The sequence below is a fragment of the Dasypus novemcinctus genome, chromosome X (genome assembly GCF_030445035.2).
Source record: "Dasypus novemcinctus isolate mDasNov1 chromosome X, mDasNov1.1.hap2, whole genome shotgun sequence".
Classification (NCBI taxonomy): Eukaryota; Metazoa; Chordata; class Mammalia; order Cingulata; family Dasypodidae; genus Dasypus; species Dasypus novemcinctus.
Genome location: NC_080704.1, coordinates 11,777,911 through 11,802,543, shown reverse-complemented (window position 1 = coordinate 11,802,543; position 24,633 = coordinate 11,777,911). Strand labels below are relative to the sequence as shown.

Genomic DNA, 24,633 nt, shown 5'->3' with positions numbered 1-24,633 from the left:
TTACCATCCTGCCTGTTCCCTCACTTCTCAAGTTTACCTAATCCCACCTCTGAAGTCGGTTGCTGGCCAAAAAGGGGCACCAGGGACTCCAGCTCGGCTCAGTGAGGAGAGGGGGTACACCCCGGCCTTGTGAGGACCCGCTAGGGATTTCTGCTGACCAAGAATTAGTGAGGCCTTGATAAGAACTAGTTAGAATAAGCACATTCATCGAGTCAGAAAGTAGAACACGGGCTACCAGGGGCCAGGGTGGGTAGAGAACAGGGAGCGACTGGGTACTTGGCAACAAGTTTCTGGTTGGGTCGATGGAAATGTTTTAGCAACGGAAAGTGGTGATGGTAGCACAACACTGTGAATGTAGTTAGCAGCACTGAATCCTATATTTGAACGTGGTTAAAAGGTGGCAATTTAGGTTGTATATATGTTACTAGAACAAAATGAAAAACAGAAAGCCAAAAAGCCATAGGACTATACAACACAAACAGGGAAGCCTACTGCAAAGCATGGACTAGAGTTAACAGAACAAGTATAATAATATTCTTCTACCAGCTGTAACAAATATACCACACTAATGCAACGTGTTCATAATAGGGGGAGATGGGAAATCTGTGCTTTCTGCAAGATTTTTCTGTAAACCTACAACTTCTCTAGTTTAAAACAAAAAAGGAACTAGTGAGGCCTTTAAACACGAATCTATGCCTGCCATCTTAAATACCTTTTCCTAAAACCTCTTCCGAGCATTTACATTTGTCAGAAACTCTTTTCTTTCAAATCTGAAACGCATCTACTTGAAATGGGAAGGCCACTCAAGGAGAGATTTATGTCTGAGCCCCCAGGCTGGCCCTGAATTGCCACGGGACACCCTTGGCTTACCCTCCCGGACCCTCTTCATCTTCCTCTCCAAAAGACTGAAACTTAGTTAGCACCAGCCCTTCACCTTCTCCAGGTCCAACAAACCTGTTTCTATTCATCAAAACAATTTCTTTCTGCCACAGATAATGTGTAGACCTCTGGGGCTTTCCAGAAATTCCAGCGTTATCTTCACTGCCAGCTGCTTTTCTGAGCAGCGTCAGGGACACTGGGATTATCTCATCACCTCCAAAGGACGCCCACAGAGGCTAGCTGACATAGGTGAGCAGGCGTGCGCTAACGCCAAGAGGTGGGGACCGCAAGCCTTAACCCAGAAGAGACGGATAAACAGAAAAAGCAACCCAGAGGTGAGCAATGGCAGCTCGCTGTCACCGCAGCGAGCCCCTGCTTCTCAACGGGAAGTGCGCACGGCCACGCCGCCACCAGACCATTCCAATTCCCCTCCAGTCAGACCAGAGGAACAGAGATCAGCGAAATGGGGGCAAAGTGGGGCAGAATCGGCAGAAGTACAGGAAGTGGGTTATCACAGCTCTATCAGCCTGTCCTGTTTTTCTGAGACGTGCAGTTCTTAGTAAACAAAAGTATCAAACCTAAGGTACCCACTGTTGCTCACTTCCAGAAATTGCTCCCAGCTCCTCAATGAGCCCGGGAGTCGCCTGGAGAAGCTGGATGGTCAGGGTTACCCAGTGGGAAAGTCAGGCCCTCCCCGACCACCTGCGAGTTCCCCGCACTTGGAGGAGCAGCGCAAGCGCGCAGGTGAGGTGCCCAGCCTTGCACCTTCCTCCCGCCCTGCCCAGATGCCCAGGGCGCTCCAGGAGCAATCTCCGTGTTTTTCAAGCAGTTCTAAAAGTTGAGATTTAAAGCGTACACCTGAGTGGACTTTAGGAGAGTCAGAAGGCTGCACGACCATCGCCACTGTCCAATTCCACAACGTTTCATTCCCTCCACCACAAGGAGGCCCGCACCCATCAGCGGTCCCTCCTCATCCCTCCACCCCACCCCTCCGCGCTCGTTCACCAGGACCCTCCTTTCCGTTTCTGTGCATCGGCCTGTCCTGGACATTTCACAGAGGTGGAACCTCACCTGTGACTCTGGGGGTCTGGCTGCCCTCACACAGCATCACGCTTTCCAGGTTCCCCCGTACCGTGGCATGTATTAGAACATCATGCCTTTTCGCGGCCAGTTAATGTTCCATTGTTTGAAGAGACCACATTTGATTTATGCAGTCACCCGCTGGTGGCTATTTGGGTTGCTTCCACTTCAGGGCTAGCACAAGTAATGTTCCTATGAACATTGTGTACAACTGCTTGCCTGAGCACGTGCCTTCAGTTCTCTCGAGCATGTCCTCAGGAGTAGAAGCACTGGATCAGCTGGTAACTGTAGCTTTAACCTTTGGAGGAAGGGCCCGAAGGAAAACATTTTTCTTAAGTACACTTTTTATTGCAGTAAGCATACACCCATTACAAAGTACAAATCATGGGAGATCAGTACCATGAAGTTTCACAAAGGGAACTCACCCACGTGACCAGCCCCCAGGAACCCCATCCGACCCCCTTTCAGTCCCTGCCTCTCCCAAGGGTATCCACCATCCTGACTCTCTCAACTCAGATCTAACTTTTTTTGGCTCATTGTCTGCTCGTTGTTTTTCCTCAATGTCCACTTGTTGTCTACTCATTGTTTTGTCTCCTTTAGGAGATACCGAGAACTGAACCCGGGACCTCCCATGGGAGGCAGGTGCTCAACTGTTTGAGCCACGTCTGCTCCCCAACACAGATAACGTTTTCCCTGTTGTTGAACTGGATATAAAGGAAATCTTTTGTTTCCACCTGCTTTTGTTCTACATGCTGCTGCAAGACCCATCCATGTTGTTGAGTGTCATCATCATTCATTCATCCTCTTCACTCCCTAACAGAGTCATCAAGGTTTTTCTGTAAAGGGCCAGATAGTAAACATTTGAGGCTCTGCAGGCCCTGGGGTCTCTGGCGGGACTATTCAACTTGGCCACTTTCATGTCATGAAGTATTTTTTTTTTGGATTTTTTTTTCAACCACTGAAAAATGTAAAAACCATTCTTAGCTCATGAGCCAGACAAAAATAGGCAGAGGGCTGGATTTGGCCCACAGGCCGTCGTTGGCCAACCCCTACTCTCTCAAATTCAATCATGGAAATAAACCACAAGGAACTTACCCATCCTACTGCGGATGGCCGTTGGGGTTGTTTCCCACGTGGAGCCATTCCACGCCGTGCTCCCAGCATTTTTGACACCCAGTCATCGAACGCTGAAGACCTGCCGCTGGTCCTCCTCTCCCTGCCCAGCAGCAGCCAGGTGCCCTCAGAACCTGATAATATTTATGCCAGTATTCCTCCCCCTTATCAGGCCACGGCACATTATCTGCCAACTTTCTCTATTAGCTAGTGCCCAGGTGACGTGGGCAGATGGAGAGAAAGGTCATAACTCGGGTTTAAACATGAAACGTCTCCATCCAACCAGCAAGGAGGGCTGGCCATCGCAGGTGGCAACTGCCAGCAGGTTCCTCTGGCAGCACGGCACTGGGAGACACTGCCGCCAAAGTCTCTTCCTGCTCTTCCGAGCCCTCCCAGCAAGCTGTTCAAGCCACCTTTCTCCTTCCTGTCCCCCGCCCCCAAGGCAACTTAATTGGCATTCAGGGGTTGCCAACAATTTCCCATAAAGGGCCAGATGGTAAATATTTTCAGCTTTCGGGGCCAGTCTCAGCCTCAAGCACTCGACTCTGCCATTATACTGTGAAAGCAGCCTCAGACAATACGTAAATGAATGGGTGTGGGTGGGTGCCAATAAAATTTTATTTACAAAAACAGGTGGTGGGCTGGATTTGGCCAGGGGGCTGTGGCTTGCCAACCCTTGCTACCTGCTGGGACCCCTTCTGAGGCCCCAGCCTGCCTACGACCCTCACCTTCCAACAAAACCACGCACAGAAATTCTCCTGATCCAGTGTGGTTAGTACAAAGGTAAGCAGTGGCAGTCCTCCGTCATGGGATTATTTAAGGAATAATGAGACCCAGGAAATTCAACTAAAGGATCTCATTAGCAACCTTTGACCTTGAAGCACTGGGAAAATGAAAGGTGGCTCCTAACCGAAACCCACCCACTGCTATTATAAACGGCAACCAGAATTATCTGATTCTAGCGCTTCGAGATTCCAGGTGCCCTTGGTGCTCAAGAACAAAAACATGATGGTGTGGAAGCTTTAACAAAGCACTCAGGGTCATCAGAGCTAGAGGTGACCCATACTGCTTTGCAAAACAATGTGAATGATGAAATCTAGAACCACAAAGCTGGAGGAAAGGACCCCAGAACATCGAGTTCAGATCCAGGCTTTGATTAGATGGCGCCAAAAAGAGTAGTCTCGGAAAAGCTTCACATCTCACAGATTTTCCTGAAACACCAAACATTCCTCACCTGCAGGTTTCGCAAACTCCCTTTTCTTGCGGTCTCCGATTACTCGGTGCCGCAAAGGAGTGTCATTACCCCAAGTGGCCACCAGAGGGTGCTCTGCCAAAGGGCCCTTCAGCCAGCGGCAGGCCGGTGCTGGTGGGACACACCTCCAACTGTTCTCACGAGTGACAGGACCACCCGGCCCTGCCTTCCCTGCCGTTCTTCCCTCAGCCTCGGAACCTCGAGCCCGAACTCCTAAATCGAGTCTCTGGGACCACCCGACGCCCCAGCCTTGGGCTCCAGCCCTCTGCCCGGCAGTCCCTCCCGCACCTGGGCCCACTCCTCTGCGGTCACCTTCCATGGCTTCTCTTCTTCTACCCACCCTTTGGTAGCTCAAGGGCTCCCCAAAATGTCCTTGCAGTTCAAAAACAGACTGAAGGAAGCGCCGATGCTCAGACGCGCGTCCGTCAGCGGTACCTCGGTGAAGAAAAGCAGAGGCGTAAACTCCATCGATGCCAGGGTGGCAATTTACCCTGGGGGGAAGGTACGGGGTGCCACGTGTTCCATTTCCAGGGTGGTCAGGAACACACAGGTGTGTCACTTTGCAACTCGGTCAGCTCCACCTTTAGGTCTCGGCGCACTTCGGCACGCTCGTTAGACTTCCCCACGTGAAACAGTCAACGCGGCTTCTTAGGCACGGCTGCCACCCGTTGTTCCAGGTGCGGTGGCGCTTGGGCCTCTCTCCGACGTCACCAAGACAAGTTTCCTTGGCATTGCAAGCCCCTCCTGGCTCTCCGCAGCCCTTGAGGCTCAGGTAGAAAGGGCATGGTCCAGCTCCAGGCAGGTGCACGACACTCAAATCTGGCCCATTGGATGCCAACCCGTTCGTTGTTTCGGGAGAGCTGTGTGGCCCAAGCCGGGCTGATGAGATGACCTGGAGCACTCCAGAAAGAGGCGCGACATGCTGCTAGAAGCCAAGGCTTGCGGCAGGGAGAGCACCTGGGGGGTGTGATGCGATGGGACAGGCAGGGGGTGGCCACGTTGGAAGGCGAGGGTGGCCACATCTGCTCGTTTTCTTTTCGAGGCCTGAGGGCATTGTGAGAAGAAACCGCTGCTTGCACTACAGCGCTCTGATGAAGGGCTAAGCTAACAGCACAAGGGCTGCAGGCATGGCAGTGGCGGCTAGATGGGACCTGGGTGGCGCTCAGCCCACCCCCCTGGAGAGTCCTGACAGCTTTTCCAACAGGTCAGCCCCCGAACGGTGGCCTCCCTTGGCCCCCTCAACAGGTCTTTGCTAAATGGCCTGTGGTCATTGGATGAAAGCTCAGCCAAGGGGCACTAGCACGGCAGGCAGGGGTCATTTCTGTCACTTCTCTGCAACTGGCCCGTCCCCTTCATTTGGGAACAAACCTGGCCCCTGGCATGGGTACCTAACCCACGCAGGCCAAGGGCAAGACTCTGGGCCCCTGGCTCAGTGACAGGCCGTGGGGGTGAGCCTGGGACCCACAAGAGGCCGCCTTCGGCCAAGGGGTGAAAGGATGTCTCTCTTTCCAGGGGAGTGCCCGACCTGGGGCTCACCTGTCACGATGGGGAGGGATGCTCGTGGCACCTAGCGGGCAGAGGCCAGGGCTGCTGGGGACCAAAACGGCCACAGCGCCGAGGCGGAGGGTCCGGCCTCAAGCCAAAAAGGCATCAAAGGAGACTTGCAGGCACTTCTCTGCGGGGATAAATCTGGGGGCCCCAGAGCCAACCGTGCAGGTCCACAGGTCACGTCCGCCCAGTGTGGCCCAACACGGCAGACAAGCCGCGCTCTGGAGCAGAGCTCACAGGTGATCTGCCCCGCCCCCCGGGAAAGGTCCCCCGTGGCGAGGTCTGGAGACATTTTTGGTTGTCACAACTGGGGATGGCTGTGCTCCCAGCATCTAGCAGGTAGAATCGGGGCTGCAGTTCGGCGTCCCGCGATGCCCAGGCCACGCCCACCACACAGAAGCTTCCGGCCCCAGTAGCAGCAGTGCCAGTGGAGGTGGCAAAGCCCGAGAGCAGGCAGGCAAGCCGGGCCGTTTCCGGGCCTGGGTGCACGGGGCTCTTGCCCAGCTGTGGCACCTCATCCGGCGCTCCCACAGTTCGTGTATATTTGTATCACCTGGGGCCTTGCTGAAGCGCAGCTTCTGATTCAGCAGGGCAGGCAGGGCCTGGGGAGCTGCATTTCTAATGAGCACCAAGTACCCAGGTGATGCTGACCCTGCTGCTCTGTGGAGCACACAGTCAAGATTAAGAAGACAGACTGGGCTGAGGTAGAAACCTGGGGAGACGGGCGGAAGCAGGGGACGGAGAAAGAACTAGCGTGCGGGGAGACGCAGCAGCCCAGGGCAAAGGGGCAGGAGGACTGGGTGGCACTTTCTACCCACCAGCTTTGCAAGACCCAGGTGAGTGATTTTTGTGGCCATGCACAAATGCGCAACATCTTCATGACCCAAGGTTAGGTGACGAGTTCTTGGATCCGACACCAAATACACGAGCCACAGGAGGGAAAAATGGTCAGGTCGTACTAATGCGCAAAGTCACAATTGCCCTCTGTGTAGGGACCCCAGAACAGGCTCCCTGACGGGCTGTACTGACTGCCACCAATGAGCCGTCCACAACAAAAGGGCCCCAGCTGGTTGTAGCAGTTTGATATGGTTACAAATCCCAAAAGAGACATTGGATGATGTTTGTAATCTGATCTGTACCTGGGCATGACTGAGTTATGATTAGGGCGTTGAGTGCCCACCCCTTGGTGGGTGAGGATTCACAGATAAAAAGCATCGCAAAAAACACAGTTGAGGGAAGTGGACGTGGCTCAACTGACAGAGCGTCCACCTACCATATGGAGAGTTCAGGGTTCAAACCCAGGGCCTTCTGATCCATGTGGTGAGCTGGCCCACGCGCAGTGCTGCCACAAGCAAGGAGTGCCATGCCACACAGGCATGCCCCCCCATAAGGGAGCCCCACGCACAAGGAGTGCGCCCCACAAGGAGAGCCACCCTGTGTGAAAAAAGCGCAGCCTGCCCAGGAGTGGTGCTGCACACAGGGAGAGCTGACGCAGCAAGATGATGCAACAACAACAAAAGAGATGCAGTTTCCTAGTGCCGCCTGACAATGCAAGCAGACACAGAAGAACACACAGTGAATGTACACAGAGAGCAGACAACGGGGGGCAGGGGGGGAAGGGGAGAGAAATAAATAAAATAAATCTTTAAAAAAAAAAAAAGAACAGATTTGAGGGTTTCTGATGTTGGAGTTTGATGCTGAAGACTTAAGCTGGAGTCCCAAGAAGTAAGCTCACAGAGGAAAGAGAAGCCAGCCCCAGGAAGAGAGGAACCCTGAGCCCAGGAAGAAGCAAGCCCTGGAAGAGAGGAACCCTGAACCCAGACAGAAGCAAGACCCTGGAAGGGAGGAGCCCAGGAAGCCTGAGCCCTCACAGACGTCGGCAGTCATCTTGCTCCAACACGTGGCAACAGACTTTGGTGAGGGAAGTAACTTATGCTTATGGCCTGGTATCTGCAAGCTCCTACCCAAATACACACCCTTTATAAAAACCAACCAATTTCTGGTATTTTGCATCAACACCCCTCTGGCTGACTAACACACTAGTCACTCAGGGACAAGCTGAGGGTCAAAATGGCTGGTCGCACACACCCCAGCAGAACACTGCCAGCCCATCGCTGCCCAGACAAGTGGTTCACAAACTTGAGTGGGCACCAGCACTACCAGGGGGGCCCGCCCCTAACCCCAGGTTCAGATTCAGCAGGCTGGGGTGCGGCACGAGAGCACGCATTTCTAACATGCTCCCAGGGGAGGCTGAGGCTGCTGAACAGGGACCACATTTTGATGACCACTGGCTTAACGGAACCCTTTGCTCCCGACTCCCCACTCTATTCATTCCCTGCACCTTTTCAGTGCTATTTCACCTGTCAACATTTTTACTACCAATGTCATTTACCAACTGCACTGTGTGGGAATAATTACTTACAACCTCGCTTACTCCTGCATTTGACTACAAGGCACCTGAGAGCTGAAGCTTGCCGCAGTCATTTCTGTTTACTCTCTGGAGCTCTAAGGAAATGTTTGCTGAACCTGCGAAATCGTAATAGCATCCATCAAACCGAAGACGCTGAGCCTGCCACAAAGAACTACCTCTGCTCTGTCAAAAGTGCCATACTCAGCTATAGAGAGGAAACTCAATCACGCGGTCAGCCAAATGCCTGGGACACCGGCACACAGACATGCTCAAGTACACACAGAAGGGATTTTTTTCTGTGGACATAGGACAAAAAGAATGTATGGGGAAACGGACTTTGGCCCAGTGGTTAGGGCGTCCGTCTACCACATGGGAGGTCCGCGGTTCAAACCCCGGGCCTCCTTGACCCGTGTGGAGCTGGCCCATGCGCAGTGCTGATGCGCGCAAGGAGTGCCGTGCCACACAGGGGTGTCCCCCGCGTAGGGGAGCCCCACGCGCAAGGAGTGCACCCATAAGGAGAGCCGCCCAGCGCGAAGGAGGGAGCAGCCTGCGGAGGAATGGCACCGCCCACACTTCCCGTGCCGCTGACGACAACAGAAGCGGACAAAGAAACAAGACGCAGCAAATAGACACAGAGAACAGACAACCGGGGGAGGGGAATTAAATAAAAATAAATCTTTAAAAAAAAAAAGAATGTATGAACCAAATGGAAGTCATCGGATATACAAGATGTGAGCAACTTTAAAACATCTCTTTGAATATAAGGACATCATGGTTCCCATGGGCCATCATCTACCAGTTTTGCCGCCTTTTTTTCATTTCAGCTCATAAATTTAATGACAATGTACCATGGAGGTGCTGTATTATTTACACATTTATTTGACTATTGTCATCGAGTTTCTATCTTTTTTAACAATATAATTTTATTGATACATATAAATAAAGCATAAATCCATCCAATCAATGCTATCTGGTATAATTATATAGTTGTGTATTTATCATTTCAATCATTATTATAGCATTTTCATTATTTGCAGATATGCATGTCTCAAGGGCATTATTTGCTTTCCCCTGCTTGTTTTTTGTTTTGTTAATTTCTGAATTCTTCTTGATTTTTCGCTTATTATTGTTCTTGATTATTCTCATTACTTTTCACCCACGCAAATGCTGAACTGACAAACATAAAGACAGATATCATCCCAATTCCAGCTGGCAAGCATCCTGGTTGGCATCCATCCACAGGCATTGGACCCAGAATCACTAGGGCCCAGAAGAGGGAATTTGAACCCATAATGGCAGTTAACAGCACCACCCTCTGACAGCTCCTTAAGCAGCCCAAGGAGAGGACCCCTTCTTTGCCATTTTTATCCAACTGGAGGAGGTAAGAGCTCAAGAGGCCAGTTGTTTTTTTTGTTTGTTTGTTTTTTATTGTGGCTTTTTTTTTATTTTTTTTTTTAATTTATTTATTTATTTTTATTGACTTTGTAATAATATTACATTAAAAATATATATGTGAGGTCCCATTCAACCCCACCCCCCCACCCCACCTCTCCCCCCCCCCCCAGCAACACTCATTCCCATCATCATGACACATCCATTGGATTTGGTAAGTACATCTTTGGGCACCTCTGCACCTCATAGTCAATGGTCCACATCATGGCCCATACTCTCCTCCATTCCATCCAGTGGGCCCTGTGAGGATTTACAATGTCCGGTGATTGCCTCTGAAGCACCATCCAGGTCAGCTCCATGTCCCAAAGACGCCTCCACCTCTCATCTCTTCCTGCCTTTCCCCATACCCATCAGCCACCATGTCCACTTTTCCCAATCCAATGCCACCTCTTCTATGTGGATATTGGATTGGTTGTGTCCATTGCACCTCTATGTCAAGAGGAGGCTCAGATTCCACATGGATGCTGGATGCAATCCTCCCACTTTCAGTTGTAATCACTCTAGGCTCCATGGTGTGGTGGTTGTCCTTCTTCAACTCCATCTTAGCTGAGTGTGGTAAGTCCAATAAATCAGATTGTAGGTGCTGGAGTCTGTTGAGGCTCAGGACCTGGCTATCACATTGTCAGTCCAGAGATTCAAATCCCCTAAATATATCTTAAACCCCAACATTAACTGCACCTCCAGCACATTAGCATGAAAGTCTTATGAAGGAAGATCCCATCTGAGTCCAGATTCATCACACATAAACACCATTTCCAAAGAGGGGCCATCTGACCTGGTAGTTAACCCCATCGGCCATGACCATAACTCCCGTGGGTCTCTTTAGCCCTCAAAGGAACCAATATCTGGGGGTTGTATCTGCTTTATCTGTCTCTCTGACTCTGCTCAGTTGTGCATGAGAGCAATCCTTCTGCCAGCCTCCAGACTCTTTTTTAGAAACTCGCAGCCATATAAACTCATTTCTCCTTTCCATTTCCCCCTTACTTTAGAGGCCAGTTGTTTTAATACTTCAACTCTCTCAAGAAATTCCTCTGAAATAAATTCTGATCAGCTGACCAGAACTTTCACTGAAGGGAATCCTATTCTATGCAAATATTTAAACTATTAGACTATAATCCAATGGACAGAAGAAGCTCAACAAACCCCAAGCACAAAAGAATGAAGAAAACTACTCCCAGGCATATCATCATCAAATTGTTAAAAGGAGTGATAAAGAATAAGAGTGAGAGAAGCAAGACCTGTTACAGACAGAGAAAACTGTTAGACTCTTTTCAACAGCAAGGGCAGAAGAAGCCAGACACAAAAGAATACAGGATTCCATTAACAGAAAGTTCCAAACAGGCAAAACTAAGCTGTGGTATTGGAGTCAGGACAGCCGTTACCCTTGGGCTGGGGAGTAATGGGAGGGTATGTGAGGGGCTTCTGGGGGGCTGCTCAGGTTGTTTCTTGGGCTAGGAGCTGCTCACCCAGGTGTGTTCACTTAGGGAAAATTCATCAAGTATAACACAATTTATGTGGTTTTCTATGTATCTTACATTTCAATAAAATATGTACTAAAAACAATCCAGAAAAGCCATCAGACTAAAATTAAATCTCCCTGCTATACTTTTCAAAAGTTAAATGTTTAATTGGCATGCTACGACATTTCTTTGAGGTGCCCATGAAATACTTTCTTTCCCTTTTATGATACTTATTGCATCATGTCTTGCAAAAACATCTCCTGTGAAAACCATTCAGTCAAAAGTCTGAAACCTCTGACAAAGCAAAGGTACTGGGGTTGACAGAACCACTGTGGGGTGGGAAGAGGATGGCGGACTCACGCTGCACTGCACAGTGGGCGACATTTCACTGGGGCTGGAGGAAAAGCAGAATGCTCACACAGGAAATTACATCCCACAGTTCCAATTGCTGGGTACTGAAGCCACGACCACATACCCAAACCCCCGTGGCACTTCAGGCTGTTTTACGGAAGGCTACAGGCTATGAAGATGTACAAAGAGATATACATTTTCATGAAATATAGGAAGTTGTTCATTTACTTAAAATCAAAATATCCAAACTGATTATCAGTGTGCCCTGGTTTATAATCAACGCACCTACATCTTACATGAAGTGCCCCTCCCCAACTGTACAGAGGGAAAAGGAGAGGGAGAGAGAACCGTGAACAAATTCTAGACCAATGAGCAAGAAGTGGACCTTCTGAAAGGGCAAAAGGGAGACAGCCCTAGCCTGGGGAGCCAGCCCAGGGAGAGGTCAGCACTAGGCCTTCCCTCCCCAAAAACTCTGGGCTTTTACCAGGTATATCAGTTATCTAAAGCCGCGTGACAAACTGCTTTCAAATTTAGCAGCTTAAAACGACAAAAACCCTTTACTGCCTTACACACTTTCTGTGGGTCCAGAATTCAGAGCAGTTTGGCTGGGTCTTTCTGACTCAGAGTCTCTCAAGAACTTGCAGTCAAGATGTCAGCCAGGGCTACAGGCATCTGAAGGCTTGACAAGGGCTGGAGGATCCATTTCCAAGATGGCGCACTCACCTGGCTGGCCAAGTTGGGGCTGGCTATTGGCAGGAGGTCCCAGTTTCCCTTCATGCCAGTGTCTCCACAGGACTGCCTAAGGTTCCTCATGACACACGAGTTGACTTTCTCCAGAGCAAGTGATCCGAGGGAGAAGGGCGAAGGCAGTAAAGTTTCTTATGACCTAGCCTTGGGAGTCACCAGTCATCACTTCTACAATATCCTATTGGTGACACAGGTCAACTTTGAGTGACTCACTGTGGGAGGGGCTACCCATGGGCACGAATACCAGGAGACAGGATCTTCGGGGGCCATCTTGGAGGCCAGTTCCCATGCCAATCAGAGCTCTTCACCTCACTTTCCCACCTTGCCTGAAACCCTACCAAGTTCAAATTCATTTGAGATCATGGAGTTGCACTTTTGAAAATAGGGGCACTTCAGGAGGTGCCGTGGCCATGATCCATTCACCCCTTCCTGCTTATTCCTCCAAACATCAAGCTGGGCTCCCCAGAGGGGAAAAAACAGGTAGGCCCTGACAGGGAGAGGAGTCCCCTGGTGAAGGGCAAGGGTCACCAGTCCAAAGGAGAGTCTCAAGGAGAGAGGAGCTCAGAGCAAAAGAACGTGCAAAGAGAGGCGTGGGAATTCAACTTTGCCCGGCTCAAAAATTTGCCTGAAGCCAACTCGCCACCCAGAAAGGGAGGAGGGGTGCTTCCTGCTTCCTCCTTCTCCTTCCTCCTCTGTCCATCTCCCCGCGCCAGCACTCTGGCACTCCTTCCACTGCAATCTGGCTTACGTAGGAGTCAGGAACTGGTGTGACATCCCCTCAGTGCATGCCCCTACAGCACGGAGCCGGAGCCTCGTGGCCACTTGTCACATTTTGGAACACAGCCTGCGAGTGGGAAAGGAGACAGGGACAGGGCAGCTGGGTGTGGCCTCGGGTGATACAACAGACTCAGTGTTTCCCCACCCCCATCCTGGGAGGGGGCGTAGAGGTTTCTGTGTCCCTGGTGCCAAAAGCGGAAGATGGAGAATTTCCCCAGAGACTCTCTTCCCTAATACTACATAATCAAGATAAGAACAATTTTGTCCAGGGCTCAGGGTGGTCCTGGTGCCATTCTAAGTCATGTATTATGGCATTTAGGGCCCCCAACCTCCTATGAGTTCAGCACTGTCACCCTCAGACCCATGTTACCCAGGAGTGAACTGAGGCAGAGAGAGGTTACGTCCCATGCCCAAGTCACACAGGTTGGGGGTTGCGGGTGGCGGATTCCAGCCCAGCCCGGCCCCTCCAGGGCTCCTCCTCAGATAAGAGCCCAGCAGGCCTGTCACCTCAGGGCCAGAGAGCTAGCTGCTTCCCCTGAGAGGGCCCCCAAACTGTGGGGAGGGCTCGCGTGCAGACCCTCGGGCCTCCCAGGTGGGCGAAGGTTCACACGCCCCTGAAGGCCACCCTGGCAGGAAATGCCCATCCGTTTCCCTCTACCTCCCGGGCCCCTCACTCTGGCCTTGCAGTGCCCGTTTCCTGACAGGCCTGTCGTGAGGCGCACCCCCTCATGGGTTCAAAGGCATCTGCACAGCCGCTCATGGCTACCAACTCTGTAAAGGTGAACTGAAGGGAGGCATCCCGTTCAGCCTGGCTCTGCGTTCTCCCTGCCGTCCTGGGACTGGCCATGGCCTTGCTGGAGAGCAAGGCGGGGCTTAGCCGTGCTCCAAGTGCATGACCAAGGTCAGTGCTGGCGTTTCAGACACTTCCTACATTTGGGGGGGAAAGAGGTGCTGTGGGAGGGCATGACAAAGCCAAGAGGCAAAATAGCTCATCTGTAATCTGCACCAACAGCAAAGCACTTTTAGCCCAGCCCATGCCATCTCGGCTTGAGGTGGAGGAAAAAACCTGATTTCACATTTTGTCAAATGAAAACAAGGTGAACTGAGAACCAAGAGGCAGGTAAACACAGGCGCCCAGAGGAAAGACCGTAAAAGCCGGCACAGCAAGCACAAGGAAGGGGAACGGTGGCACCCCGAGAATGAGTCAGCAGGCCCCATGCAGGGCGAAGAGCCTCTCCAGGGGAGGGAGGGAGAAAATGAGGCATTTATGTGCAGTGCTCGCTTCAGCCAAAGCCCAAAGCCCAAACCCACTCGGGCCTGCACGTTCTCTTCCCGCTCTCACTTTCGCTGCTGGGTCCCCCGGGTCACCCCAAGCGCAGGCTGGAGGCCTGAGGCCGGCCCCGCAGGACCTTCCCTTATAGGAGGTCAGGAGGGGGCAACGGCGCCTCCCCCAGGGAAGGTCCTGGTCTCATCAGTGCAGTTCCAGCAGCAGCAGTGCAGTTCCAGCAGCATGTGACATCAAGCAAGGGCGTGACTGAAGGAGATGTAACAGTGATGGGGGAAGAGCGGCAGGGCCAGGGCAGGGAGAACTTGGGGTACAGTGATGCAGAAAGGCCGCCAGGAGAAGGGGCCTGGAGCGTGGGTGACGAGGGGCCGGCCAGCAGGTGAGGAGTGGGGCTTAGCATTCCAGGCTCAGAAAACAGCGAGGCCACGTACCCGGCGACAGGAATGAGAGCAGTGGGCCCAAGGGCAGCAAGAAAGCTGTGCCTGGCGGCCCCCGCGATGACCCCAAGAATCCTTGCCACCAAACAGCAGCCCTGAGGACACGCTGTCATCATCCACAACGGGACAGCTGCAAGGAGGCTGAACGCACATGCCGTCGCCATCGCTGTCCCTGGGACCCAACCTCCATCGAGCAGAATGCTGGCCCTGCTCCAGGGCAGAGGAGATCTGGGTGGCCTCTGTGTCCTCGATCCTGAACACAGGAATTACACATCTACGGCGTGACCTACCGGACCAGGCTTCTTGGAGAACTGAGAGGCCACCCCGATGTCTAGCACAAAACCACTGCTGGATAAGGTCAAGGCACGGCCCAGCTCAGTTGGTTACCCAGGTCCCCAGTCGCCTGGTCACCATTCCAGCCTCCTTGCTGGCCACTCTGCTTTCTCTCTCGCCCACCTCTGAGCCTGCTCTTCACAGTAGCCAATCAATCAAATATGGAGCTTCCCCACCCAGAGGCACTGAGCGACTTTCTTAGAACCATCGAGAGTTGATGCCATGAACTCCAAGTCCCCTCATGGTCTGCCCTGGCCACCCTTCCAAGCACCTTCCTACCACGTGTTCTCTAGACACACTGACCTCCTTGCTGCCCCAGGGCCCTGAGCACTCCTCCCCAGATGTTCACAGGGCTTACTCCCTCACTTCATTCAAGTCTCTGTCCAAGTGTCACCTCCTCAGAGATCCCTGCCTGACCTTCTGGCTTAACCAGCATTCCAAGCCCATCGCTGTCCAGCCTTGCCCCCTGCTTTATTTCACTTGACGGCACAACCTACGCAACAGTTTCTTTCTCTTGTCTCACTTCAAACATCGGCTCCACGAAGGCGTGAACCTTGTCCATTCAGTTCAGACCGGGGGTTCTCCACAGGGGCAGCTGTGGCCCACAGGGGACATCCGGCAATGTCTGGAGACATTCTGGGCTGGCACTGGGGAAGGGAAGGGTGCTCCTGGCATTCGGAGGGTAGAAGCCGGGGATGTCACTAAAGATCCTACAATGCACAGGACAGCCCCCAGAGCCAAGAATCATCCAGGCCGAAAGGTCCATATGCCAGGGTGGAGAAACTGTGACCTACGCATATCGTAGGGGCCCAACGAATGGCTGCTGAATGAAGAAGCCAAGGAGGGGTCAATGGGTGAGCCAATACTGAGGCTCACATCATTTGGAAATACCTTCACAATTCCCATGATATCGAAGGCCTTTTCTTGGGATACTAGCATTTCACTAATTTGTTCACCTACTACGTGCTGTTGTTTCCAGTGACAGACGAGACAAACATGGTTCCTGGCTTCATGGGGCCAAGAGCGGGGAAAAAGAAAATCCTGCGTAGGGCACCACACGCCCTAGGCTGTTGCCCAGCTCTGTCACTATCGGCTGTGTGCCCTGGGCAGGTCACTCAGCTCCTCTGGGCATCTGTTCCTCACGGGTAAAATGGAAGGGTTGCTTTGTTTTTGAAGCTTGCTTTCAACATCTAAATCATATTCATTTAAGCAATCCCAGGGGACCTTTTCCTCTTTCGAGTATTTATACATACCATTGTTTTAGTTTGCCAAAGGGCTGCCAATGCAAAGTACCAGAAATGGGTTGGCTTTCATAAAGGGGATTTATTTGGGGTAAAAGCTTACAGTTCCAAGGCTGTGAAATGTCTAAATCGAGGCACCATCAGGATGCTTTCTCACCAGAGTCAGCTACTGGGGATCCTGGCGAGCTGCCACGTGGTAAAGCAAGATGGCAGGCAATTTCTGCCGAGGTCCCCGCCTGCCCCTCCAGAGTCTACCCCCTCTCGGAGCTCAGCTGTAGGCGACCAGGCACAGGCCTCCTCTCTCAGTCTCAGCTGCTCCACCTTCTTCCTGAGTATAGCTCAAGCATAGGGCCCATTTCCTCAGCCTTGAGCTGCTCCGTGGGCCCAGCCCCTGGGGGGCTTCGTGCTTCAGCTTTGGCTGAAAAGGTGGAGACTCGGATGGCAGCCTTATCAATAGGAATGGCCAAGACCCTTTAAAAGAATGTGAGAAGCTGTCATGACCATCTCGGTACCCAAGAGGGTGACTGTCCCAAGCATCACCTGCCTTCACTTAGAGGAGAACAAGAGAAAAAAAAAAAAACCTTCTATCTACAGGAAGAAATGGAAGGTATATACTGGGGTAAATGTCTACTTGGGGATTATTCAACCAGAGCAGATCCGGGGACTCTGCTGGGGCTTTTTACAAACAGAATAAATTCCCCCTTTAGCTTCTGTCCCTTAACAACATTCTTGGGGAGAGGGGCAGGAGAGGCTTTAGTTAACTTTGGCAAAAGGCCCGACAGGCCTATCAGTTACCTTCTGTCTTTAGCTCAAAAGGTGATAGCGGCTTGGATTTATAGGACTGATATTATTACAGAGTCAGAGGGGGAGCCCAAGAGGTCACTTTTCAATTCCCTGCCTCAAGCAGCTCAAAGAGAAGCTCCTTCTTCCCCAAATGCAGCAGGCCCTCTAAGAACTTACTTAGAGGCTGCTGGCCTTCCTTGAGTCATCCTTGCACATGCAGGGAAAGCTCCCTTTTCCTGTGTGTGTCTCTGTGTCTCCATTTTTATCAGCTCCAGTAAGAGGGCAGAGACTCAACCTGAGTCACCCTTTACTGACTTAGTCCAACAAAAGGGTCTCACGCCCACCGGAATGGATTAGGTTGAAAACATCATCTAAATCTTTTGGGGATTCACAAAAGAACTTCAAACTGTCACAAACATTATTAGTTATCACAAAAGATAAACTAACCCAAAAGTGCTACTTACTAGAAAATGGAATGAACTACTGCAGCAACATGGATGAATCACAAAATCATGCTGCGTGAAAAGCCAGATATAAAAGCAGATAGACTAGCGGATTCCATTTGTATGAAGTTCAAGAGCAGGCAAACATAAACAGGTAACACAGGTTTGGCTAAAGAGGGCAAGATAGGACACCCTGGAGACCCAGGAATGTTCTCTTTCTTGACTTCTCAAAACCAACTAACATAAGATCCACACATTTTGCTCTAATTTTTTTTAAAGATTTATTTATTTATTTCTCTCCCCTTCTCCCCCCCCCACCCTAGTTGTCTGTTCTCTGTGTCTATTTACTGTGTCTTCTTTGTCTGCTTCTGTTGTTGTCAGCGGCACAGGAATCTGTGTTTCTTTTTGTTGCATCATCTTGCTGCATCATCTCTCTGTGTGTGCGCGGCCATTCCTGAGCAAGCTGCACTTTCTTTCGCACTGGGCGGCTCTCTTTACGGGGCGCACTCCTTGCACGTGGGGCTCCCCTATGCGGGGACACCACTGCATGGCACGGCACTCCTTGTGTGCACCAGCACTGGGCATGGGCCAGCTCCACATGGGTCAAGGAGGCCCAGGGTTTGAACCGCGGACCTCCCATTTGGTAGACAGACGCCCTAACCACTGAGCCAAGTCCGCTGCCTTTCTGTGTAATTTAAATCTCCATAAAGCAAAAAAGGAAGAAAGTGATATATATAATTATATAGATGAGTACACACAGCGATCTTGCCTGAAAGAATTTATGAGAAACTTAGTGGTTGCCTTTGGGGAGGGATATTAAGGGGTTGCAAACAGAAGGCAGACTTTAATTTATGTAACCTTGATATGGCCCAAAATTGTTACTATGTCCACGTACTACTATTTCAAATAAAAGCGAATAATTAAACGCTGTCCTATAAAGGAAGCCCACAACTGCCCTTAAGAAGGAGGGTTCATTTCCAGCCCCCTACTGAAAATGTGGTTAAGCCAAAGACCCTTTCCACAGCCAACATGCTAGAGGTGGACTCCCTCAGACGGATGGGTCAAGGCTGAGGAGTGGAGAGGAGGTGAGCAAGGTGTGAACCAAGGAGGGGCCTCAGCCCACGTGATCAGGACACCTGGAGAGAGGGCTAAAAAGGCACCCCTGGAGCTTCACTCCCAGACCTACTGAGTCAAAGTCCCTGTGGGCAGGGTCCAGGAATCTATGTCTCTCTTTTTTTTTATGATGAACATTTTCAAATATACAGAATAATATCTAGAAGAGACCAATGAATATCACCAATCAGATCCAACAATCACATTGTGCCATATTTGCGTCATCTCTTTCTCTCTCCCCTTGTAATGGAGCCAGGTAAAAGTAAATGATTGATATCATGACACTTGGTCTCTAAATACTTCGACACCCATCTCCAAAACACGAAATGTAAGATTCTTCTATATGAACGTATGTATTAGTTATCTATTGCTGCATAATCAATTACCCGGAAATATAGTCGATGGCCGTGACAACCATGTATTCTCTCTCTGTTTCTGCATCAGGAACCCAGAAGTGATTAAGCTGCATGCCTCTGGCTCAAGGTCTCTCATAAAGCTGCATTCAACTAGGGCCGAAGGATCGGCTTCCAAGCTCCCTCATGTGGTTGTCGGCAGGTTCCAGCTCTCCAGGAGCTGGGGGATGAGGGCCCTGGTTCCTCGCCATACCAGGTAGGGTTGCTCCCAACATGGTAGCTCGCTCGCTCACTCATTACACATGATCCAAGAGAGAAAACACAGCCGAGGCAAGGCTTTTTTTATTACCTACTCTAGGGGGTGACATCCCGTCACCTCCACCACATTGTACTGACTTGAAGCCTCACTACTCACCCATCCAGAGCACACTCCAGGGGAGAGAATTATGCAAGGCTGTGAATGCCAGAGGGTGGCCCCTGGGGGCCAACTGCTAGGCTGCTTACCATACCACACAGCTACCATGTCTAGTAAAATTCACAACCATCTCTCGAATCATTTAATAGCCAAAAATGTCCCCAGTTTTTTCCAAAATGCATTGTACAGATGTATGCTCAGGCTAGGAGCCAGCCTTGAAAATGGCCCTGGGGAGTGGGCAGAGCTGGCTGGCTTGGTCCTGGGCTCTTGCACATCCACTCTCACTCACTGAGAGCCAATCTTCCCCCCGGAAGGCTCCTCTCCCTCTCCCTCAGGAGACCACTGCATATAAACAGGGCCCAGGAAGGGTCAGAGAGAGCAGGAGGCAAAGGGGACGGGTGAAGGAGGACAAGGAAACAGTTTCTAGCCATTCTCACTCCCCTCCCCACACCTGCGTGTTCCCCACCTTGCCAGGCCACTGCTATCACTGCCCTACGTTTCCAGAGTCCTCCAGCTTGCAGACCCTCTGGCATTCATCTAGTCCTCCCAAAACGCCAAGGAAGCAGGACAGTGAGGCCGGCAGGCCCCATTTCACAGATCTGGCAACCGCTGCGAGAGGTGAAGTGATATTGCCAGAATCGTTCGAGGAAGGTCAAGTCCACACCTTGAGCCAGCAAGTCCCGAGCTGCACATGTGACACGAGCAGCTCCGCGTGGAGGGAGCAGCCGTGTTTGGGGTTCCGCGGGCAGTTCGTGCTGCCCTCTCCTTGGCTGCTTTAGCCATCACCACCATCTTCCTGTCACCATAGGCAGCACCCCTCACTGAGCGCAATCTCGTTGAATCCTCACTGGACCCCGAGTGGGTGCTGTTACTCCCACTTTTATACCTTGGGACATGGATGTTCCGCTACTAGGGTGCAGCCCAGGTTCAGGGTCAAGATGCAGAGGACCAGGACCATCCTCCAGCTCCGCTGAGCACTGAGGGGTACACAGCAGCTCCCCCCACACCTTGGGTCTACCGCGTTTTGCCGTTCTCCCTCATGCACTCCTTTCTGCCAAGCTGGCTGCCCAGCTCTATCATCCACACAGGCCTTCATCTGACATTATGCTGGAAACCACAGCATAAAAAGGCCTTCACCTTGTACTATCCAATACATAGGACATTAGGAAAGGGAACTGGACCTCTGAGCCAAGGCTCGGCATTGAACAAATAACGACAAGTTCATCCACAAATGTTGGAGCCTGAAGAATATCTAGAGATCGTCTAAATCGGTGCTTCTCAACTGGGGGCAATTCTGTCCCCAACGGGACATCTAGCAACAACTGGAGACATCTTGGGTTGTCACCACTGCCGGAGGACACTAGCAGGTGGCGCCCAGTGAGGCTGCTAAACGTCCCACAACGCACGCTCGTAAGAACCCCTATCTAAGTCACTCTGCCACTTTGAGGACGGAAAAGGCCCAAAGGCTCGAAGTGACCCGTGCGAGGTTACAAACTGCAAAGTCAGAAGTGGAATCCGGGGCTGTCGATGACATTGTCCCTCAGAAAGATGCCATAAATGAATTACTGAATTCCTGCAGCCACACAGCAGGGTGGATGGAACTCCAAAAGCAATGCCTTCTCCAAATAGCGACCAAAATGGGATTGCTTTACAGGGCCCCCAAAGGTTGCTGGTGGGGCTCCTTATCTAATGGCATGAGTTCCACTAGTTTACCGACAGCACAGCTCTCAAAGAAGTCACGTTTGTCACAAAATAACACCACGTTCTCCTCCTAAGGGTGCCCCCACGTGTTCTGGCCGCCTTTTCCTACTGAGCCAGAGAAAAGAGAGGAAACACGGGTCGGAACTCTAGAGAGTCCATTAAAATCCCACCCCCAGCCACGCTGGAACCCAAGAGTCACCTGACCCTCTCCATCTGCCGCTGAGTCACCCAGCCCCTTCTCTCAGCGAGCTGATTATTCCGCAAAGCGAAATAACAAGAAGAACGCTGGCAATTCTTCACGTTCCCCTCTGGTCTCCACCCCACCCCCTCTAAAGACCATTTTGTTCTCAGATGTAGCTGATTCACTCTCTCTCTCACCTGCCTGTTCTCTTTGGAGGCTGCATTTGATTTTATCTGGATACTGTTGTTTTTTTAATCTACTTTAAACACTTGGAAGGAAAATCATTTCCCACATACCTCCTTTAAATGTTGCAACGTTGCAAAACAAGGCAAAACGGGTTCGCCGGCACATCGCCCTCTTAAATGGCAAACGAAGAAGTTTGCGCGCACCACCACGCTAATTAATCCGGCTGACAACTGATGACCAACCCCACCTAAGGGCAATTCGCAGATGTGTCACTGGTCCAGAAGCACAGTGACATTTGGAAAACAGTGGATGGCTATCTTTTTAAAAGCCTCTCTCTCCCCATAAGGCAGGGATTGTAGTCTCCAGCTGGTTCCTCCGGCGCCCGGGCTCACTTCCCCGGGACGCGCGTGCCAAGAGGCGCGCGGCGCGGGGGGCCTGCGGCGGGCCCCGGGGCCCGCGGGCGGCAGGAGGCGCCGGGGGCGGCGGGCGCGGGGCGGCGGGGGCGCCCACCCAGGGGCTCGCGCGCGCCGCCCGCCCGCAGGCCCGCGGGCCGGGGCGCACCCGCGAGGGCGCGGCGGGGGCCGGGGAGCGCGCGGCGCGCCGCTTACCTGCAGAGCCGCAGGGCGCCGCGGGCCGCCCACCTGGCCGGCCTCCCGCAGCATCCTTTCTTCGGCGCGACGGGGCGAGCGCACTGACGTCACCGGAGGCGGGCCCGACGCCGCCGCGTGACGCCTGCGGGCGAGGCGGGGGACGCGGGGGCCAGACCCTCAAGGGCGCCGGGAGGGGCCGGGGACCCTGGCCCTCTGGCTGCGGGTCCGGGCTTTCGGCTCGGGGGGTGCGGCTGGCCTTGCCTCTCCCTGGGGAGGAAAGAAAGAGCACAGGGGCGAAGCCTCAGTTCTCACCGGTGCCGAGCAGGTGATGGGATTTCACCGAACAAGCAGCAAGCAGAGCAGTCAGTAAAGGCAACGCGAGTTCCCGGTTTATTCTTAAACCAGGATTTCTCGAATGGAGAAATAAATGTATTTTCGGTGCAAATCAAAACGACACTTAAAATATAGACTGCATGTCCATCCATATTTGGCATGAATGGTCAGTGTTTCCAATCCCACGGCAAATACTTTATCGACTATTTCACCTTGCAGCGTATTGGTTATGAAATAGTTTCTAATGGCCTTGATGACGAATGCTTTTCACTATTCTCCATAGGTAAATTTCATTATTAACCTGTATTGGCCAAAAGACAAAAATGGTGACACCCTCTTTTCAGACTGCTTACTTGAAAATTTATTTGAAAGCAAGCACTATGGCCTGAGCATGGTTGCATTGGAGTCTATTTTCTTATGTCTTCTGGTAAGGAATTTAATCGCTCAAACATCCAAAAGCTAATTCACAGTAAGTCACTATTTCCCGTTTTCTCAGTTTTATCACGGCCTGAAGGAATGGGTCATCTTACAAATACAGAAAGTATATCCGATGTCAACATTTCTCACTCCCACCTGAAACAGCCTTACCTAGAAAGCCTTAGAAAAGTCCAACTGTGATCATTTCTGAAATTTGAAATCGCTTATTTCAAACTTCAGCGGTGAACATATGACCTTTTCTTTTGCCAAACACAGAAACGTTTTTGAAAGTTCTAAGGACACAAGCAGAATCCGTTTGTATTGTCGTCCAGGTTCATATAGACGTGTCCGCTTTCAGCGTCGGTCACAATTGTCACATTTCCCTGGCTCACACCCGCAGAAAGAGCTGGGAAGTGGATTGAGTGGCCGGCTGGCAGGTGTTCAAGGTACTTCCTCTTTATTCCAGCGGCTTTCAGGTCCTTCTGTACGCAACTCTGGCCCTTTCACAGCACTCCCGCCCGCTTAAGCAAATTCCTGAAGGGCCACCGCGCCGCTCCACGACTGTCAACAGCCGCTTCCCAAGCGCAGCGCGGCGGCGGCGGGGCGCTCCAGGGCAGGCCTCTGGGGCTAGTCCTGGGTGAGAAAGCACTTACCTCGGGCTGCCCGCGTCCTGAGAGGGAAAGTTGAAATGCTACCGGCGGGCGCTGCTCCCCGGCGCCCAGGGGCAGCTGGAGACGGACCCTGGCCCGCCCATTTTCCTGCCCGCGGCGGACGCGCACCCCGGCCACCCAGGCGCGCGGGGCGTCACGTGCCCGGCCCAGCCACTCCGCCGCCGCGCCACCGGCGCGGTCACCTCTGCGCTCCCGCGACGCGCGGGGCCGAGCCGGGTCCGGAGGAAGCCCAGCGTCCCTGGCACGGGCCGCCCCGCCCCCGGAGGCCGGGCCGCCCCGCTGCTGGGACCGGAGTTCCCAGGGGCAGCGGCGGCGGGGCCACTACCCATTGCCGCCTGCGGCCAGAAGAGGACAGCAGGACAGAGCCACCCGCTCGCTCTGCGGCGGGCCCGGGCTGAAGCGACTCAGCCGCAGGCGCCTGCCCCGGCCTGGGGCGGATTTTTCGCAAGAGGTTGCTCTCGTCTCCTGGCCAGGCGATTGCTCAACTGGGAAAAGGGGTGCAGCAAACCGGCGGCTCAGGAAAGACCTAGAACCGGCCAGGCCATTTTCAACGGAATGAGATCTCTCTTCCAACACCCTCCATCCCCGCCTATCAGACTGTCAATTTTGCAAAGATAAAAATAAAATTTAAAAATAAACAGAACGTCATCCCCGAGAATATAAATGGACGCACTCTTCTTTCTGGTGGGCCTTTTAGCAGTTCCGCCCAAATGCCGTTCACGGAGGCAGTAGCTGAGTTTGACCTGTTACTGTGGGCCCACCTGCTTGTTGGTATCATTTTGCTCTGTATCATCATGTCCAGGAATTTGCTCTAGGGAAAGAAATAATAAGGGGGTACCAGGAGAAGTTTTGCTGCAAAGCTATTTATGATATAAAAGCACAGGAAGCAAGTTCAATCCCCCCAAACAGGATGTGTTCAGTCACAAGGCAGCTATACAATGGAGGAACTCTAACATGGTAGCAGATACTCACTGACGTGGAAAGACGACACTCTCAGTGTAAATAAGTGAAAAAAAGCAAGTTCCAGGGCATTCTGTGTAAGTGACTCCATCTTTTGTACATAGGTGTAATATATTTCTACC

At 52.0% G+C, this 24,633-nt stretch overlaps 1 protein-coding gene across 2 annotated transcripts in view; it reads right to left on the bottom strand.

Moving 5' to 3' along the window:
- CLCN4 (chloride voltage-gated channel 4) overlaps positions 1–23,782 on the bottom strand; it is a 90,364-nt gene extending 66,582 nt beyond the window's left edge. Inside the window, exons 1-2 of one of the 2 annotated variants that reach the window (XM_004446450.4) lie at positions 23,534–23,782; positions 22,149–22,397 (exon numbers count right to left, since the gene is read on the bottom strand). The gene's annotated coding sequence lies outside the window, so the exon portion shown is untranslated. The remainder of the gene's footprint in view (positions 1–22,148; positions 22,398–23,533) is intronic. The other variant, XM_058291360.2, reaches the window with a different exon arrangement.
- Positions 23,783–24,633: the final 851 nt, after the last annotated feature.